This window comes from Tursiops truncatus, chromosome 14, assembly GCF_011762595.2.
Source record: "Tursiops truncatus isolate mTurTru1 chromosome 14, mTurTru1.mat.Y, whole genome shotgun sequence".
Taxonomy (NCBI): domain Eukaryota; kingdom Metazoa; phylum Chordata; class Mammalia; order Artiodactyla; family Delphinidae; genus Tursiops; species Tursiops truncatus.
In genome coordinates this window covers 65,292,956-65,313,821 of record NC_047047.1, presented here as the reverse complement: position 1 = coordinate 65,313,821, position 20,866 = coordinate 65,292,956, and the positions used below count along the sequence as shown (strand labels likewise).

At 40.3% G+C, this 20,866-nt stretch overlaps 1 protein-coding gene across 1 annotated transcript in view; it reads right to left on the bottom strand.

Moving 5' to 3' along the window:
* The window catches only part of LOC109551098 (ALK tyrosine kinase receptor-like), a 696,955-nt gene extending 688,271 nt beyond the window's left edge, over positions 1–8,684 (bottom strand). The window contains exon 1 of the mRNA XM_019942470.2: positions 8,589–8,684. The gene's annotated coding sequence lies outside the window, so the exon portion shown is untranslated. The remainder of the gene's footprint in view (positions 1–8,588) is intronic.
* Positions 8,685–20,866: the final 12,182 nt, after the last annotated feature.

Genomic DNA, 20,866 nt, shown 5'->3' with positions numbered 1-20,866 from the left:
CATCCACAGGTGCATGCATTGTCTCAGCTCCAGTACCTCTAGGACAGGGTGCACAGCTCATCCTAGTCCTGGAGTTCAACCTCCACCTAAGGACAGTCATATTCTCTAATATCGGTTATGTGATTAATAGCAATACTGTGGTCCCTATCAATTCTTTCATCTGATGTCTTAAAATTCAGTTGGTTTAACACCCAACATTATAAGAAAAGAATGACTTTAATGGAACAGAATAATAGAGTGAAGAAAAGAGGCCTGAGTTCAGTTGGTCTTTCACTTACCAGCTCTTGTAAACTTGGGGTTTTACTTTACTTCTCTGGGTGAGGGGGTACTCAATTTCTTCACTGTTGCAAGAACTGGACAAGATGAATTCTGAAGTCCCTTTCATGAATCCATGAATATAGGATTCACAGGGTCTTCTGCCTCTGGGAAGGTTTCCCTGTGCTACATGCTCTGGGTGTGATGTCTCTTCTCTGTGCAGGCCTGGCACCCTGTTCTGTCCCTCATGATAGCACTTACCAAACTGCAACTGCTTGCATCCTCAGCTAGTGGTTGAGCACCAGGGCAGGCTTCATGCTTACCTTGTTCCCTGCAGTACCTCCAGCACCTGGTACACCTCATTTCAGGTGCTTAATAAATATTCACTGAAGTCATAAATGTGATATAATCTAAGGGAGCAGAGGGCCCCTGTGGTATAGTCAGCCACTCTCCCCTGGGTGAGAGGAGAAGAAAAGCATCACAGTGGTGGATCTAGCCACATCTCTCATGCCACACCACCTCCCCAAGGAATCTGGGAAGTAGATCAAATACTGGAGAGCAAGCCTGGATTTTGTATCTATTCTGAAGGAAAAAAAAAAACTTCCTATATTGTTTTGCAGATAAATCTGCTAATGCTGAGGAAATAGCAAGCCATCTTTAGGGGAGAGGCGACCATCTCTCCCATCGATTCATCCATATTTACAGGCATCTGGGTTGGGGCTATTGCTCTATGTGTGCTCAGATTCTCAGTGAGGCTTTCAGCAGTTGGAAAGCACAATAAACTCCTCTCCATTCCCATCTGCACAAGCCCATGCTGCAATCCTTCCCCCCTGCAAGTCCTACCTGCTGTCATGAGACTTCTCTCTGGAATTGGAGTAAATGAGCAAATCAATCCTGAGCACGCTTCAGGTGGCTCTGTGACCTTGCATTCCTCCTGTGACCTTTTCCATGTTGCTCTTTGCATGGGCAACTTCAGCCATTACATTAGCAACACACAATTACACCTTCAAGGTAGATTCAAGTTCAGGCTCTGCCAGGACACAAACACCTTAATGAGGTGACAGCCATGCAAACTTCTGAGTGGTATAAATCAGGGCTCTGATAGATTGCAAAGATATGTTGGCAGGTTCATGCCCCTGCACAAAAAGAGGAAAAGAGAGCAAGGGAGGGAGGGAAGGAAACAGGAGGGAAAGGAGGAAGAGAGCAAAAAGAAGGAAGGAGAAAAGGACCTTTCTATGATAATGCTGGTGGTAGTATGCAGCACAGTGTTTTTGAAAGTGATTTCTAATGCTTTTAATCCAACACTTGCACCCTCATCCCTACTGCTTTGATTCTTCTGCTGGTTAAAATTCCTGCTGGTACACTCAGCGTTCAGCACTCCTGTAGAGCACGCACTCCCAGATGACAGAACACACTTCAGCTCTAGGTTTTTCTTGCCTCTCTTGGTATCCTCCCAATACCCCTTGGCCCATGGGGTACGGAGCAGGGTGGAGTCTACCACACAGACTCCTAACTTCTGTCAGGGGTCTAAGGGAATAAATCTCTCATCCAGAGTCAGAGTGCTTGGGGGCCACTATCCAGCCTCCAACACCAGCCAGGAAAAGGGACTCCAGTGGTGGTACTCTGGCTATGAGGTGATAGAAGGACCCTCTCATCCCTGAACCTACTCATCCACACTCAGTGTTTGGCTCAGTTCTATGCTGATTGCAGGAAAAAAGGCTATTATTCAAAATGGCCCAGGCAACTCCCTCAAGTCCAAATATGTGCCAGATCCTGAGAGAGTAATGACAAGTAGAACCCAGGGTCAGAGGTCAAAATAAAAGGAAGTAACAATGGATCTGTGAGAGTCAGTCAGCCTGCAGGCATCCCCTGAGACTGCATTTCCTTTCATGGTTCAGTGGCCACTCTACAGGCATATATTCACCTGTCTTAAAGGCATAACTGTCAGAAGTGATGTGACATTTCTAGTCCCGGCTATTTCCCCCACAACAGTCCCATCATCTCCCATGCGCTTCAGAGTAGATGTCCCCATGATAATGAGAATAGAATGAGCAATCATCTTTTCCCAATTTACCCTGGGAATGGGAAGGACCCAGTGCAGTGCTGTTCAGTAGAAATATGTCACCTAAATATGCAATTTTAAATTTTCTAGTAGCTACACTTTTAAAATGTAAAAACAGGTAAATTATTTTAATAATACATCTTATTTAAGCCAATATATCCAAAATATCATTTCAACATGTAAGCAATATAAAAATTGAGATATTTAACACTATTTTTCACAGCAAGGGCTTTGAAATCTTACATGTATTATAGCACCTTTCAATTTGGACTAGCCACATTTCAATTGCTGAACAGTCATATACACCTACGTAGTGGCTACCATATTGAACAGCATAGTCCTGGTGGGATTCCCAGAAAGTTGCATTCTTTAGTGTTCCCCAATCATTCTAGAGATAACTGCTTCAGGTGTCTGAGCAAGTAAGGAAGGACCTCGGGGGAAACCAGAAGCACGAAGCATGGCTCACCAAAGGAGCCAGGAACAGCAAGTAAGGACATGTCAGTCTGACCCCAGATAGGAGGAATGATTCCCACTCCAGCACAGGTGCTATTATGCTCCCCAAGGGATAAAGTTATCCCAGGTTCCTATATGCTTTAAAAGCTGGTCCCCAAAGCCAAAAATGCTGGGTCCTGGCTGCAAACTGATTTGGTGAAGGCTGTAAACTAGTGGCTTGCAGATGTATCATGTTTGGCCTGAAGATTAATAGCCCACCTAGTCTTTAAAAAAATTGCCTACACTTAAAAATTGAGTGATTTTATTAAAAAATCTAACTTTCCAAATTCTCTTGAAAAATCAGTAGACCTGGGAAAACTAGGCCCACATTTCCACATGTCAACACACTGCCTGAGCCAATACTCCTGCTGACTTCAGTTGGGTCGCCTGCTCTCCCATCACCACAGACTCCACCTCAACCTACTGTCTTTCCTATACAACAGCCAGGAGTCAATTGCTATTTATCATTGCAATTCCTCTCTTATTTATTTATAAAGAAGAGAGTAAAGTATCTCTTGCCCAAAGTGGGAAAACCAAGATTGACCAAATGGCCCACATGCTTTCTGAATCTTGCCTGCCTTTTTCATTGTGACCTTTTTCATTGTGACCTGCCCACAATACCACACAGAAGACAAATCCAACAGGTCCTTTTGCCACCTTAGTCCCTTCATATTTCTGAAAGTCTTTCTTTTTTTTGTCTAAATGCACCAGGCCTTCCTTCCAGCAACGAAACTCCGTGGTGCTGTGTCAAGCCCCTGAAACAGACAGGAAATTGAGCCCAAGATGCTCTTCCCTCTTCCCAAACCAAAATGAAGGAAGAAGCTATGACCCTCACAGACAGGAGAAGGGAGTATTTACATCAAAAACACACAGACACAATGGTCACTCGGCCCCTCTGGCATCCTATTTACCTGGTAAAACTCAGATCCTATTGATAGCACTTAAAATAGAGTAAGTTTTCCCATTTCATAGGCAGCACTCCTCACCCTCACCTCTGCACCACAACTATCCCAGTAGAGGCATCTAGATCTGCACCTGTACTACTCTATCTCATTTATCTGCATATTTCTTTCCCTCAACTAATGTGTTAGCTCCTTGAGACCAAAGTCCAGGGCTTATTTATCTTAGCAACCTTTACATCCCTGGCACCTGACATAAAGTCACTCTTTGAAGACTAAGCGTAAAAAAAAAAAAAAAAAAAAAAGCAATAGAGAACAAATAAAACAAACTTTGAGTCATTCAGTCTCCAAATTACAACCTTGCTATATTGTTTATTAGCTATGTGACCTTGAGCAAATAAAGACTTTCTAAGTTCAGTTTCCCAGTTTCTTGAAAAACCCAGATATTGTGCTTATTAGACCAAAACTTCAAATATAAAATTTATAGCTTTAAAATCTTTATTAAAAAAGAAGGAATCTCAAGTCAGTAACCTAATTTCCACCTGCGTTCATGGATTGGAAGACTACTATTAAGATGGCAGTACTTCCCAAATTGATCTACAAATTTAACACAATCCCTATCAAAATCCTAGCTGGCCTTTTTGCAGAAACTGAAAATCTCATCCTAAAATTAATATAGATATGTAGGGAACCCAAAATAACCCAAAAAAATCTTGATAAAAATAGTGACTCACTTCTCAATTTCAAAACTTAATACAAAGCTACAGCAATCAAGATATTGTAGTACTGGGGACTCCCTTGGTGGTGCAGTGGTTAAGAATCCACCTACCAATGCAGTGGGACACAGGTTCAATCCCTGGTCCGGGAAGATCCCACATGCCACGGAGCAACTAAGCCCATGCGCCACAACTACTGAGCCTGCGCTCTATAGCCCGCGAGCCACAACTACTGAGCCCACATGCCACAACTACTGAAGCCCGCGCGCCTAGAGCCTGTGCTCCACAACAAGAGAAAGCCACTGCAATGAGAAGCACGCGCACCACACGAAGAGTAGCCCCAACTCGCCACAACTAGAGAAAGCCCATGCACAGCAACGAAGACCCAACACAGCCAAAAATAAATAAATTAATTTAAAAAAAAGATACTGTAGTACTGTCAGAAGAACAGAAACAGATAATATAGATTAATGGAATAGACTTGAGAATCCAGAAATAAACCATTTATGGTTAATTCATTTTTGACAAGGGGGCCAAGACAATTTAAAAGGGGGAAAGAATAGTCTTTTTCAACAGATGTGCTGGGACAATTAGATATCAACATGCAAACAAATGAATTTGCACCTCTATCCCATACCATATACAAAAATTAACTTAAGATGAATTAAAAATCTAAATGTAATAGTCAAAATTATAAAGCTCTTAGAAGAAAACATGTGTAAATCTTCATGACCTTGGATTAGGCAATAGTTTCTTAGATATGACACCAAAAGCACAAGCAATCAAATAAAAAATAGAGAAATTGGACTACATCAAAGTTTAAAACATCTGTGCTTCTAATGATACTCTACTATCAATAAAGTGAAAAGACAACAATCCACAGAATTGTAGAAAATATTTACAAATCGTATCTACTAAAGATCTAGTATTCAGAATACATAAAGAACTTTTACAGTTCAACAGTATAAAGACAAATTACCTAATTTTAAAAGGTGAAAAGAATTTGCGTAGATATTTCTACAAAGAAGATATATAAATGCCAATAAGCACATGAAAAGATGCTCAACATCATTAGCCATCAGGGAAATTCAAATAAAAACCATGAGATACCACTTCACATCCACTAAGATAATTATTTGAAAAAGTAATAATAGCAAGTGTTGGTGAAGATATGGAAAAATTGGAACTCTATACTGCTGGTAGGAAAATAAAATGGTACGGCTACTTTGGAAAACAGTTTGACATTTCCTCAAAAAGTTAAACATAAACATCAGGTGACGAAGCAATTCCATTCCTAGATACATGTCCACACAAAAACTTGTATAGGAATATTCCTAAGAGTATTATTCATAATACCCCCAAAATGAAACAAATCAGATATTCATCACTGATGAATGGATAAACAAAATGTGGAGTATCTGTCAATGGATGATTATTCAGCAATAAAAAGGAATAAAGTACTGATGCATGCTACAACATGGATGAGACTTGAATACATTATGCTAAGTGAAAGAAGTCGGTAACAAAGAGGACCACATATTGTATGATTCCATTTATATGAAATATCCACAACAGGCAAATCTATAGAAACAGAGAATACATTAACAGTTGCCCAGAGACTGGGGGATGGGGGGAATAGGTAGTGACTTCTAGCTGGGTTTATTTTGGGGGTCATTAAAGTGTTCTGGAATTAGACAGTGGTGATAGGTGTACAACTGTGAATGTACTGATACTAAAAACCACTTTTAAAAGGTACATTTTATGGCAAGTAAATTATATCTTAAGAAAAGAAAAAGACAAGGCCTTTGGGCCATGTGCCATTCAGCTACTTATCTTTTTGGTCATGGTCTATTCCTGGCCAACTAGAAACAACTGGCCACATGAGGAAAAACAGTTATCTGGTATTATGTCCTCAACTTTCCAACCTTCGCCCTGCCATTTCCTACTTCTATGAAACTGAGCCATAACGTGTATTCTTCCCAAAGATTTCCCCAATCCAATTATTAAAACCCATAACCATCCTAAAAAATTTCCTCCCATTATCATAACATGTCCTCCTTTCCAAGGCCAAACTATCCACGGTGCCCTTGACCACACCCACTCCCGGCTCTAAAGTCTTGCTATATCCCCAAACCTTCTCATTTTATATGTCCCACTTCCCCCTTTCTGGTATCTCTCTCTTTCCTGTTATCCTGGAAATATGCTCATATTGCTCCAGTCCTTAAGAGGAAACCTTCCCTGATACTGGGTCCATTTCCATTTACTATACCATCTTTTCCCTCTCTTTTTAGGTAAACTTCTCAAAGAGTGGTCATAGTTATTGTCACCTTCAACTTACTCCACTCTGGTTCCCACTCCCATCCTTCCTCTACTGAACCAACTCTATAATCACTAGATGACTTCCTGACTCAAATACCATAGGTAGTTTGGAATAACCTTTTTTTCCCTATACTCTACTGCATGTGGTACAGATTATTACGCTCTCCATCATGAAGCTCTATTCTTTGATTTCTAGGAGACCACACACTCCTGGTTCTTCTCCTATCTTTCTAACGATTCTTTCAGGGCCTCCTTTCAGGGTTCTTTTTACTCCAGCGCAATGCTTCAGTATTGGTGTACTCAGGGTTCTTCCCAAATGCTCTACTCTTTATACCCCACTTTTCTCCTTAGATAATATCATTTTAACTACATGTTGATGACAGCTAAATGTCTCTCTCCAACCCAGACCTCTCTATCAAGCCACAAATTTATATATCCAACTGCCTGATGGATGGGTCTATCTTTCCAGTCATCCCTCTTGTACCTTAAATTTACCATGCCCAAAAAAACCTCATCATTTTAGTTGGTCATCTACCTTCACTAGTCACACAAGCCAAAAAAATTTAGACTCTATTATCTTTTTCCCCCACAACCAGGCACTAACACTACAAATTTTACCTGCAAAATATTTCTCTAATCTATATTTGTCTCTTCAAACTTAGGCTTCTCATCAAGAGCCTCTTAACTGGTTTCCTTCCCTCCAAGTGTGTCTTTCTCAAACCCATTCTCTATATAGCTGCTCGTATATCTTTCAAAACATTCTCCTGCTTTATACATTTCATGGATGACCTACAGGATGAAGTCAAAAACCCAAGAGAAGTCCATAGCTAAAAGGACTCCTCCCATCATCCAGATTCCTTCCAGTATCCTATCACTTTCCAATGAGATTTTTCATTTTCATTCTAGAATCCTGAACCTGCTTGTAATTCATCTCTAGTCCCCAACCCTCAACAAACACACACACACACACATACATACATACCTACACACACACACACACACACACACACACACACACACACACGCGCACCATTCTCTATATCTCAGAGGTAAAACAAGCATATATTTCCTTTCCTCCCCATCACTTCCTGGATAATTCCTACTCATCCAGTAAGTACCCTCTCAGGGTTTATTTCCTCAAGGTAGAAGAGCCTTCCAGATCCTCCACACCTGACATACTCTTAGATGAGTTAAGGACTTCCACTTTATGCTCTTTAATGCCTCATACATATATCACTCATTATAATTACTATATTCTATTTTAATATTCTGTGTCTCTCCTACTAGTTTGCAAACTCCATGAAGGGAGAGCCCATGTCTTTGTCATCAAAATTCCCTGCACAGGGCCTGACACAAGAAAGCACCCAATAAGTAGTGTGTAGACTGAAGGAACGAACACTGCTATAACTATGCACAAAGCTATGCACAGCTTTGACTAGACCAAACAAATGAACAAGCAAGCAAAAGGAAGTCATTGGTTGGGGTAATAAGCTTCAAAGTCCAATGTAAGCTTCAAAGTCCAATGTAAGCTTCAAAGTCCAATGTAAGCTTCAGGTCCAGCTAGATCCAGGTGCTCAGAAATAATACCAGGAAGCTGTCTATAGTACTCCTGAGGCTCAGAAAGACTTTTTTCTCAATATTTGAGCAAGACCTCTGGACCTGACATTTAATGGGTCAAACTGACTTGCCCTTCCCAGAACCAATCATCAAGGCTCTCTCTGTTTAGAAGGCCTGGGTTGTATCCCCACTTCTAGAGCAAGGGGTTAAGGTCAGTCTCTCCCAAAAATAACACTGGCAAGAGTGGGGGAAGGATGGTTAACAAAAGGAAAATTGATGTTTTCTTACCAGAAGAGGGTAAATGAAGGCTGGACAGTCAGAAACAGTAGTCATTCATGACAGGAGCTCTTAGCTTGTCAGCTCGTAAGGACAATGTTTGTCCTTCCTCTGTAGTTGCCTGCAGATCCTGCAAGCTGCTGCATGCACAGTGGCAACCTATGCCAGGCTGCTGACTGACTGAGGGGTGAATCAGTATAGACAGCACCAGCAGCAAATGAGTCTGTCTGCACATGTGCAAGGCAAGCGTCACAGAGCAGGCGGAGGCTCTGGCTGGGAAACATTTTGCTTTGCAGAGCGCTGAGTATTTATTTGGATTAATGGCTTTCCGGGTTGCCAAATTTCAAATGTAAATCAAGTATTTATTGGTGATAGATGGCAAAGAGCAAAAGTATACTTTGAGGGTAATCATTCATGTATTCCCACTCATCTGTCATTGGAGTAGCTGACTTTCAATCCCATAAACTGGGGACCCAAGTGATAATAATATTTATAATTCCTCACACTTATACAGTGCTTTAGCAGTTGCAAAGTCTTCCCATATGTTATTCATTTTGGCTTTAAGTCACACACCTGTGCAAGTGAGATTTGTTATCCCCATTTTACAGATGGGGAATATGAGACTCCAGGTGTTAAGCGATTTATCTATAAGTGACAGGTCAGGGATTAGAATCCACGCTGCCTGATATCAAAGCCATGGCTCTCACCAAAATACCACACTGCCTTCTCACCCCCTTTATTGCTGTCCCCGTAAAGCATAGCAATAATGTTAGTTGAGGATTTTTCAAGTAGCCATGCCCTTTCATACACATACATATTTCATACACATTTTTACAACAATCTGTGAGATGAATATTATCCATATTTTTTGATAAGGGCTTCCAGATCAAGAATTGTGACTATAAGTAGACTAGAGAGGTGAGTCAGAGATAGAAGGAACTATTTGACCAGATACTGTTTTCCTCAAAAATCCTTTACTGTGTCCAGCTTCCCTTGAGAGATACAGACGAATGACAAGTCCTGACTATTTCTGATCATTAATCAAATGCACAGCATGATCATTACAGAAACCTTCCTCCTTCAGCATTCTCTCAAAATGAATCTGTTCTTTCTTCTCAGTTTAAGTCCTCAACCATCATTCTTACAGATAATTGTCTATTTGTACAAACCAAATTTCTGTCCTTTTAAAATTTTCATCAGTCTTGCAGATGATGGGCCCCCACTTCACACGTGTATCTGACCTTCCTGAATCCTTCAGTGTCAGCCAACAGCTCTTTTTCTTGACCCACTTAAGCTTCCTTTTACATGTCAAGTGTCTTATCTGAAGATCTGTTTAACCTCACAGAGAATTCGATATGAGTTCTTTGCTCGTAATAATGGCCAATCATCTTCCACAATCATGAAATGAAGCACTTCTTTTCACTGTGGCTGCAGGGCCAGGCTAACTCGATGACCTTAGATACACTACAGCTATAAGATTAGCCTTGTTGCTACATGGCTTTACCATTCCTGAGTCAACATGTGACAAGGAAGTCATTCTCCATACTTCATATCATGTGTTATGCTAGCTTTTTACATCACAGAATGCTGGGGTTGGAAAGGCACAATCATAATCCAAACTCTCCTGTCTTTAGATGAATAAACTAAGATCCTTGAAGTAGCCAATATAAAATTTGGCTGAAGAGTAAGAACAAGTCCTCCTATACCAAGCTAACAGACAGGATCCTTCTTCCTTAGGTTTTCTTGGAAAATATAGTGATATCTTGATCTATTCTGAACTCTAGATCCCCCTGTCTTGTACATCCTCACACTAATTTCTTCTTTACTGGCATTGTAATCTGTTTTAACAAGATATATACTCAGCAATGTTCTCTTCCATTTTAATGTGGTAGAAAGAGCTCTAGGCCTGGACTCACCAGATCTGGGTTCTAGTCCTGGCTCCACCACATCTGACCTTGGAGGTACCAGAAAGCCTCTATGAGTCTCCTCCTTCTGATATATAAAACAGGGTAATACACCAGTCATCATGGGAGTGGCGGTGCCCGCCACCACTTCCGGATGAGTGCTACAGACTGAGGGAGGAAGACACCATATCTAAGAATTTGTTCAGGCCAAATGATTATTTTAAATGATTATTACATCATTATTAAATTATTAATATTATAATTTAATATTATTATTATTAAAAAAAGAAAATGTCCAGGGTCTTTGACCATCTTTCTCTTTAGAGCAATGGGCCTGGGACATACGGGAGGATGAACAAGAACAACTGATGAAGCACTCTCTCTGTTCCTGGCAGCACAATCTATGCAGATGATATTGCAGAAATGATGATGTTTCTTTTTCCTTTATACCACTGTCTCAGAGAAATACTGTGTGTCTTTGTGAGATGTCTGTGTGCGTGCATGCACGCGTACAGGTTTGAAGACAAGGAATAAAGAAGGGGCCTACCATCACAGTGATGGAGGGACTTCCAGTGGGCATCAGACCTTGGAGTGCCAAAGCCAACCCTGGCCTACCCCATCCAAGTATCTCCTCCCCATCCCATTTATGCTGTTACAGATCAAGTCCCTGGTTTGAGGTATAGTGAAAAGAGTAGATTCTGGGATGAGATCCACCTCTGTGATACAGGTTATGAGTTTTAAGTTTTCAAAAGGTGGAGGTTTTATATGTTGGATAACGGAAAAAGTCTCTCACAAATGGAGTGAAAAAGAAACCTCAAGCACAGGAGGCGAGACTAGGTATCAGGGTGTACCCAAGGGGGGGGGGGTCCCAGTGAAGAGTTTAATTATTTGGTTAGGTTTTTTTCCCCTTGGACTATGGAAAAAGTCAAAGCAAGCATTGGTTCATCACCTTTTTTCCTCTAATACTGTAATTACCTTAATTTATCGCCACCAGCCATTCAGCTCGGTATGGAGGTGAGATGGAGGATGGAAGATGCAGGGCAGTGTAGAGATGTGTGGCCTTCCCCAAGTCTCCCCTCTGCTGAGGTCCACAGGGCTGTCCCATCATCACTCTGTGTGGGCTGGCAGTCCCTGCGTTCCAGGTGGTAACAGCAGTGAGGTGAGGAGGACTCCTGATGGAGCTCTGAGGCATGAAGGCACTTGTATCACAGAGAAGTGGATGCCAATGTGCACTTTAGTAGCGGCTATGACTCTTGAATGGGTAGAGCCTGACAGGTGACAGGCATGTGACAATGGTCTCTGAACTACTAAGACCACGCTGGTAAGAAAGATGATCAGCATTGCAAGATTGTCCTCTCTGTGGCTCCTACTCTTCCCCAGGCCTCCTGTGGTACAATCTAATTGTCAGAGAGCAGCCACCTGCTCCCAGCACCTATCCACAGTCCCTGTGCCCAAAGGTTCCAAAGGATGCTCTCCTGGTCCCCAGCAGGAAGGAAGAAACTTGATAACGTAGGTCACTTCCAAATTTTCCCATACCAGTCACTGGGCATGGCCAGAGAACTTCTGGGCACTCAGCTATTCCTATTTCAGGTGACCTTGCTATTTCCCACTGCTTGGAACAACAACAAACATGAATTATAGTAAAGTAGCCCCTGTTCCTTGGCTCCCCAATGCCACAAGGCCCTCTTGGGAGCAAAAAACTGTGTGCTGATCTGAGACAATCACTGTACTCCCTCTTAATTAACCTCTTTAAAAACTAAGCCACTATTCCCCAGAGTAGGAAGCCCCTCCTCAGAGTACAGTCATAAGCTGTCTCCAGTGCCTCCCTGTGGTAAAATTTTCAGCTTCACAAACCTGAATAAGGCCTCCACATTGCCTAAGCAGCCAAACTTGGGGAATTTCCCATCTTGCAGAGGTACCACCCCCGGGATTTAGCTGAGATCATAGAGCTGGGGCAAAGGTTCTCCCCCCTAGGCCATAACAGGGGAGGTACATCCTTATCTTTCAAAGCAGGGCCCAATAGATTATTTCTGGAGCTCATAAATCAAGTAATGGTGAAACACACATTATTAAGAGGTATGGAAATAACCTCCAGGAGAACTAAAACCAGAGACAGTCATGCGTGGTTATCTTCAGGGAGTAATATTTGGGAGGAGAAGAGGTGGAAAGCCAGACAGTGTTTTTCTCATTTTAAGCACTTGTATATTATTCAAAAATTTAATGTATTAATTTAATTTTTAGACTGATTCATACAAAAAATAAAGGGGGATTAAAACATGTCAAAACACAATGAAATGATTAAAAAATGAGTATGTATGAATTATAGATTCAAAGAATCCTTAGAACTAGAGAAGAAAAAAAATCTAAAAATTCCCTCTTCCATTTCACTCTCAATCTTCTACTTGTTTACAGTTGGAAAAAACAGGCTCAAAGGAAGAAAAATTACTTTTCTAAGGTCTCACCGGGAATTGACGCCTACAATAACCTTATTTCGACAACATAATCCTAGAACAGTGTTTGAAGCAGAGGCAGAGCAAGGAAGAACAAGGTCCAAAATCCAACATGTCATTGTGCCCTGAGGGTCCTGTGGGTTGCATCAGCAGAACTAATTGCTGCTCGAGCAATTCCAGCCTCTGTGGTTACAGGGTTTACGTGAGTGGTAGGATGTTACCTTGGAGCATCCCGGCTACAGAAGCTGCTGGGCCCACTGGCTGATAAGGAGAGAAGTGCAAGAGGAAGATTTGTATCTGATTTAAAAGACCTGAGTTTGGCAATACTCTGGTTCTGTGATCTTGGGGAAGCCACTTAATATCTCTGTGCCTCACTCTCCTGATCTATAAAATGTAGATAAAAAATACCCACTTCACAGAAATGTTGCCAGGAATAAATAAGTTAACATATGTTAAGCACTTAGAACAGTGCATAGCATACATTAAGTGTCATGTACCCAAAACCCCTAAAATTTTAATAAATACATTAAGTAGAGAAAATTTGGTATATCTGAAGTTGAGCAGCATACTGGGGAAAAAAAGTAGATAGGAAGGCATGTTATAAGCTAAGATTCCACAGGGTATTCCTGACACTCCCTGAGAAGACAATGCAAGACTTACGTGGGAAACTGGTCAGTCACCATGACCGGAAGCACAGGAGGCTGTCTCACCTGCCATGCCAAGAAACACCTGATGACACCAGCTGAGAGGGCATCTAGCTAACTGGAAAGAAACCAGCATGTCCCAGGGTCACAGGGGAGAAGGCTGTCACTAAAAATGAATGTAGAACCAAGAATTATTAAGTATCAGATGAAGGTGAACATAAGAGGTAACTCTCCAACAATGTAAAGAAGTTCCATGTGGGGAACTAGTAATAGAAAAAAATTTAAAGGGCTTTTCAAAGATGCAGTTAAAATCCTCCTAAAAATTAATTACACATTTTATCAATAAAATAGGAATAAGAGGTTTTCAAATAGGTAATTCTTCAAAGAACCAATCAGAGATTTTGAAATTAAAAATACAATAAATGTTTAGTAGTAAAGTAGATATAACTGAAGAGAAAATTAGAGAACTGGAAGATAAATCTGTAATAATTTATCCATAATTCAAAACAGATAAAGAGAAGAAAATATAAGAGTATGGTAGACAAAAAAGTATGAGAAGCAGGACAGTATCTCCCCACAAAATTGTTATTAATTACAAATTAAATAAGTTAATTCTTATTAATTATGAGGAGAAAAGAGTGACTTTTATGTTGGATAAACCTGACAGGCAGCATCCTAATCATGTGGGTGAAGTTAACATGACCAGTAACAGGACAAATCAACACTATGTCCCCCCAGATATGATATGCACTAAGAAGGGCACATCACCTCTGTGGTATTCTTGACAAAGATGCTTAGCTTCAATCTACTCAAGAGAAAACATCAGACAAGGCTAAACTGAGAAACACTTTACAGAATAATTGGCATGGATGTTTCAAAAGTGCCAAGTTCATGAAAGGCAAAGAAAATCCAAGGAACTGTCAGACTAAAGGAATCAGGGAGATGTGCCAATTCAATGTGAAATCCTGGATTAGATCCTGGACCAGAAAGAGAACATTAGTGGGAAAACTGATGAAATTCAAATAAGGTCTGTAGATTAGTTAATAGTCTTGCATCAGTGTCAATTTCCTGGTTTTGAGAATTGTACTATGATTATGGTTAAGATGTTAACATTTACAGAAAGCTGGATGAAGAGTATATTAATATTCTATGTACCATTTTTTACAACTTTTCTATACATCCAAAATTATATCAAAATTAAAAGTTTTTTAAAAAATCACTTGAGACAGTGCCTAATACAGAATAAGCACTCACTGTATGATTGTTGTTATTTTGGTTATTTTTGGAAGTCACATTTGAGAACATTTCCTACATCCATTTCCCATATTTCCTAACCTGTGAGCTAATTTTCTGAAAATCCATTTCAAATACTGTCTTTAAATAGAACATGTCTTCTACATTTATGTACTAATATTTTTCAAAAGTATATAAAGTGCATTTGCAGACTAATAAAAAACACACTGATTTAAAAAACAGCAGTTAATACAAGTCAACAGCTGTTTATTATTCTGAAAACTTGTAGCAAATGAGAAACAGATGCTTAATTAGGTGAAGACACCTATCAATATGATGCAAGAAAAGAATGTTTATTATCATTAATATTATTCAACATAGTGCCAAAAAAAGAAAAACTGCAAGAGAAAGAAATTAAAGTTATTTAAAAATTTGAAAGAAAATAAAACTTTTATTACCCACAGATGAGATTATATACCTAGAAAGTTGAAGAAAATAAGCTGAAAAATAATTGGAATTCATCAGAGAGTTTAGCAAAGTATCCAGATCACTACACAAAAATCAGTGACGTTTTAATAAACTAGGATTTATCAATTTAAAATATTTTCGAAAAGAGATCATATTCATGACAGAAACAAAAGCTACCTAAAAATAAATCTAGTAAAAATATGCAAAGCGGGGGCTTCCCTGCTGGCGCAGTAGCTGAGAGTTCACCTGCCAATGCAGGGGACACGGGTTCGTGCCCCGGTCCGAGAAGATCCCACATGCCACGAAGTGCTGGGCCCGTGAGCCATGGCCGCTGAGCCTGCATGTCCGGAGCCTGTGCTCTGCAACGGGAGAGGCCACGGCAGTGAGAGGCCCACGTACCGCAAAAAAATATATATATATATGCAAAGCGTTTTTTATTTAAAAAACATAAAAACTTACTGAAAGTTTTTAAAGGCATGAATAGAGATCAATTATGTTTATGGATACAGAGATTTAATACTGTATTTCATCTCTCCCCAAAACAATCTATATATTAAATTCAATCCCAGTCAGAATCTCAATGTGACTGTATCATTCAGGGTCCCAGCAAGAGACTAAGAGCACACTCAGATTAGGATGATTCCAGGGAGTTTTGATAAAGGGGCTATTTACACACCGGCTACTTACACGATATAGATCTAGGGTCTAGGGAAATCAGAAGGAAGAGTGCCATCCCTACCCCAGAATATGCAAAATGGGGCTATTACCCCACAGGAAGATAATCTGGAATCCAAAATCTAGAAGGAAGGAGTTGAGAAGATATGTGACCTTCCATAGCAGGACACAGCCAGCCCAAAGCAACCCTGCAGGAAGAGAGCCAGGAGAATAAATACCCCAACCCCATCCTGGTCACTCCCTCCGTTACTGGAGATCCCCCATTAGTCAAACCCACCTGGAAGCCCAAGTGTAGGAGTGTCTCTTGATGTAGTCTATATATTCCATACAGCCTTCCAGGGCAGCGGGCATGGTAAAAAAGGATAGAGAATGGATCTGGAGAAGTAAATACAGCCCATCTGTCATTGTAAGGAATAGATCAATGGAATACACAGAGAATCAGAAACAGACCTTTGTATATATGGGAATTTGATAAGTGATAGACAGAGCATTTCTAATAAGAAGAGGAAAGATAGATTACTCAAAAACTGATATTAGAGCAGGAGGCTGTCTCTTTGAAGAGGGAGAACAGTTAGGTGATGAAATAAATACCTAAATGTAAAATAGAAAGCTATAAAAGAAATAGAAGAAAATATAAAATAATATTTTGATGTCCTTGGATATAAAGATGCCAAAAGTAAAAATCACAGAGATAAATAAATCTGACTTTTCCTAATGCTATATATTAAAATACAGCATTAAATAATTATTAAAAAACTAAGTTAAAATATTTGTAAATATAAAGAAAGGACAAGTATCCAGAATATTCAAAGACTCTGAGGAATCAACAAGAAAAGGACAGCCTAGTTAAAAAATATTGTCTGGGGATATGAGCAAACAGTTCATAGAAGATTTACAACTGAGATATAAACAAACAAATGTACAGTCTTTCTAACAGACATGAAAATATCAACTTAAATACTATTTTTCACTCATCAGATGATCCAAATGTTAAGTAGTATAATACCATGTGGGAGAAGAATATGGGAAAACAGCTATTCTCTTGCATCACCAGTAGGAGTAAAAATCAATACAACCACACTGAAGGTCAATTGACAGTATCTGTTAAAACTGAAAACATGCCTACCTGCTGACCCTTCTTTATTCCATTATTTGTCCCAGACATTATTTGTTAGATTTGTTTTTGTAAGAAACATTTACAGAACTCTTACAAAAAAAAGAAGCAAGTACAAAGATACCCCTCATGGCATGGTTGTATAAGCAAAACCTGGAAACAAACAAATGTAACCATATATGCATCTATCAATGGCAGAGTGATCAGATAACCGGTAATACATTCATTCATATTGGAATACTATGCACCAGTTAAAAGGAATGATGTAGGTCTGTATGTGACAACTTGAATAGATTCTAAGATATATTGTTGAGTTAAAAAACAGCAAGTTACAGAATAACAAAAATTATATATCATAAAATATGCACACAAGGAAAATGTTTGTGGAGAATACAAACCAAACCTAAAATGATAAACAGTACTGTTCTAGCCAGTGAGTGACAAGCTGAAGTCTGCTGGAGAATTCAGGAAAAGTTTGCATTATCATATCATTGGCACCATCACTTCCTCTTGACTCTTCCCCTTTCCTTAGCTGCAAGGGAAGCTGGACAATGTAGTTTTTAGCTGGGTATACTGCTGTTGTTAGGAGGAATGTCAGTGTTTCTCATGCACCTGTAACCCAAAATGGCCAAAAAATACTCCTCATTTGCCTCCCTTAAAACGCTCCTCGCCTATGCTCTCCATCAACATCACCCACCTAATCCCTAACTCTGGGCCTCATCATTGACTCCTTCTCCTCAAATTTCACATAAGAAGTTGCCATTACTTTCTAAACATACTTCACACTTATCCACTTCCCTCTGTTCTCTCAGGCCCATCATCCTTTTCCTGGAATTCTACCAGACTTCTCTATGTCTCCTTGCACCTCTAACCTAGTGTTTGCAATGATTTTCTAAAATGTAAAAGCAGATCATGAAATGGTCTTCCTTTATCTTTACAAGAAAGTGCTAATTTCTTATCATGGCTTACAAAGCCCTTCATGATGTGGCCCCAACTCTCTCTCCAGCTGCACTTATTTCCATTCTCCCTTTCTCATTATTCAGCCATTCTCAACTTTTTTTCATTCCTCTAATGAGCAACACTTTCTTCTGAATTCAGGAATCTTTATAGGATTTTTCCCCTTCACCTGGAATACTCCCCACCACATCCACTATGTCAAAATACTATTTAGAACATCTTCAGGGCTCAACCTAGAAATACTTTTCTCCAAAGAATCTTCCTTAATTCTCCTCTCCTATGAGAAGATGATAATATTATTAGTTATCTTTGCTGCAATAACAAACAACTGCAAAATCTCAGTGGCTTACAACTAGCTCTTAACTTTCTTCCCGTGTTACATGACAGTGGCTTCACGTCAGCTCTCTTCCCTGCGTCTTCTCATTTTAGGGCCCAGGCTGATGGAGCAGTCCCAATCTATAACATGACATTCTTTTGGAAACATGGGACACCTCTAAACACTTCTCCTCAGGCATGGTACACATGACATCCTTACATCTGTTGACCAAAGTATGTCACATGGCCAAGTTCACCATCATTGGACTGAGGCGTATACTCCTCCCACAGGGAGACACTGTAAGTCACATGGAAAAGGGAAAGGATGTTGAATCCTCTTACTGGTAAGGGAGGAAAAAATATTGAAGTTAATTATATAATTTACTGCAATGATAATGATGATAGTTATAACATTTATCATTTATTGGGTGTTTACTATGTGTTGGCTTCATGTTAAATTATTAATATAAATTTTTCATTGTAGTCTCACAACAACAGTAGATGTTTATCACTGCCCCCACTGTACAGATGAGAAACCCGAGGTGAAGGGACTTTAGGCAACTTGCTCATGTCACATAGTGAGTGGTGAAAGCCTACATTTAAAACGAATTCCAGTTCTGTCTGATCAGAATCCATGCTTTAAATCAATATACTATGCTTCTCCCATAGCTCCCTGCTCCCCACCAAGCTTAGTACTTCACGCAATTGTTTCCTGGGTAGCCTCCAAAAGAAGATAAATAACTATCACAGTGCCTGGTACAGAGTAGGGTTCAATCAACAATTACAGAGTGAATAAATAAATTTCTGCACCTCCTTCCCCTATCCTCTATTTAGCTAACTTCTGTTCAAAGTTTCAGTTTAGGTGTTAATTCCTTCCAGAAGCTTCCTCTGACTATACAGGCTGAGTTAGGACTCCTCTTCTGTGCTCCCATAGGGACTTATGCATAGAGCTATGTTTGTTCTTATCATAATGACTGTAATGAACTTTGTGACTTTTAAGAGCAGGGATTGTATTCCATTCATCTTTATCTACATAGTGCCTAGAAAAGCACCAATCACAAGTGCTCAATAAATGTTTGCTGAATGAATGAATGAATATAGGAATGAATAAATGATAAGCAGACACCAAGACCACCTTGTGGTGCTCATACCCAGGACCAAGCCTAGCTAAGAGGCTGACAAGTCATTTTCAGAGCAGAACTCCGTATCCTCTACCTTCTCTTACTCGCTCACACTCAGAACCTACTGCTTCCTATTCGTCCTCAAATACACAATACTACCTTCCATATCTCTTGCCCTCTCTGGCTGTTGAGGTACAGGGCTTTTTCTTGTCTGAGTATTCTAAGCATAAGAGAGAGGGAGGAGAGATGGGAACTTCTCGATGGCTGCCCTACTTTGCATAAGCACTTCTCCACCACAAGCAAGGTCTTCCTTCCCTCAAACTCATTCCAAAAGGCACAGATCTGAGGATGCACTAAAATACTGCCACCCTCATGCCCCAAGAGAGGCTACTGAGATGCTCAGGGGAGAAGAATAAGACCCACAGGAAGAAGGTCTGTGAAACAGGCTCATGACTTATACTACAGGCAAGTTGGGAAACCTGCAGTCAGGCCAGTCTAAAGCAAAATTCGGAGGCCACGTTATTTGTTGGCAATGCTCATGGCTCCTCGTGTCTGAACCTTCTATCTCTTCCTCCATTCTTCTTTCCTTCTTTCCCATGGTTGGTACCCCTGAACAGGGTTATATGCTCCAGATGGAATCTGATATATTCACTCACTCTCTGGTGCCTGCTCTGTGCACCAGACAGTGAAGTCAGCTTCTTTCCCACCATCAACTCCCTGCCCTTATAGAGCCCACAGCCCAATGGGGGAGCAAGACAAGACACAAGGAATCAGACTAGAAGCATAAAATAGGTACAGATTGTAAGGTCAAAGACAGATGTAAACAAGAGGCTGAAACAGAAAATGACAAGTCATGGAGCACCTGCTTACGGTGGGATGGTCAGAGAAGGATGTTGGAAGATCAAGATGTTTAAGCTGAAACCTGCAGGATGAGGAGCCAGTCACACCAATACAGTGAAAGAACATACATTCAAGTACAGAGAACAACACATACAAAGGTGTGACAAAGTTTGTTGTGCTCCAGAAACCAAAAGAAAGCATATAGCTGGAGCATGTGGGCTGCAGAGAAACATGGTATGAGATGAGGCTTAGAGGGGTGGCACAGCCAGCTCCTACAGGCCCTTGTGGGTCATGGTGAGGAATGTGGATGGGGAGTCTCTAAAAGGTTTTCAGTATGGGAAAGATTGCCTGCTTTCCATTTTAAGAGCATCATCTGGTTGCTGTGGAATAAAGCAGAAGGAGACCATTGTATTTCTCAGAAGACAGATGATGGTAGTAGCCTAGATTAGAGAAGGGGCTATGGAGATAGAGAAATAGATTTTATATATAATATGGCTTTAGACAAGTTTCATATGTGGTGTCTAAAGATATCCAAGTAAAGTTGTCAGGTAGACAGCTGGAGCTTAGAA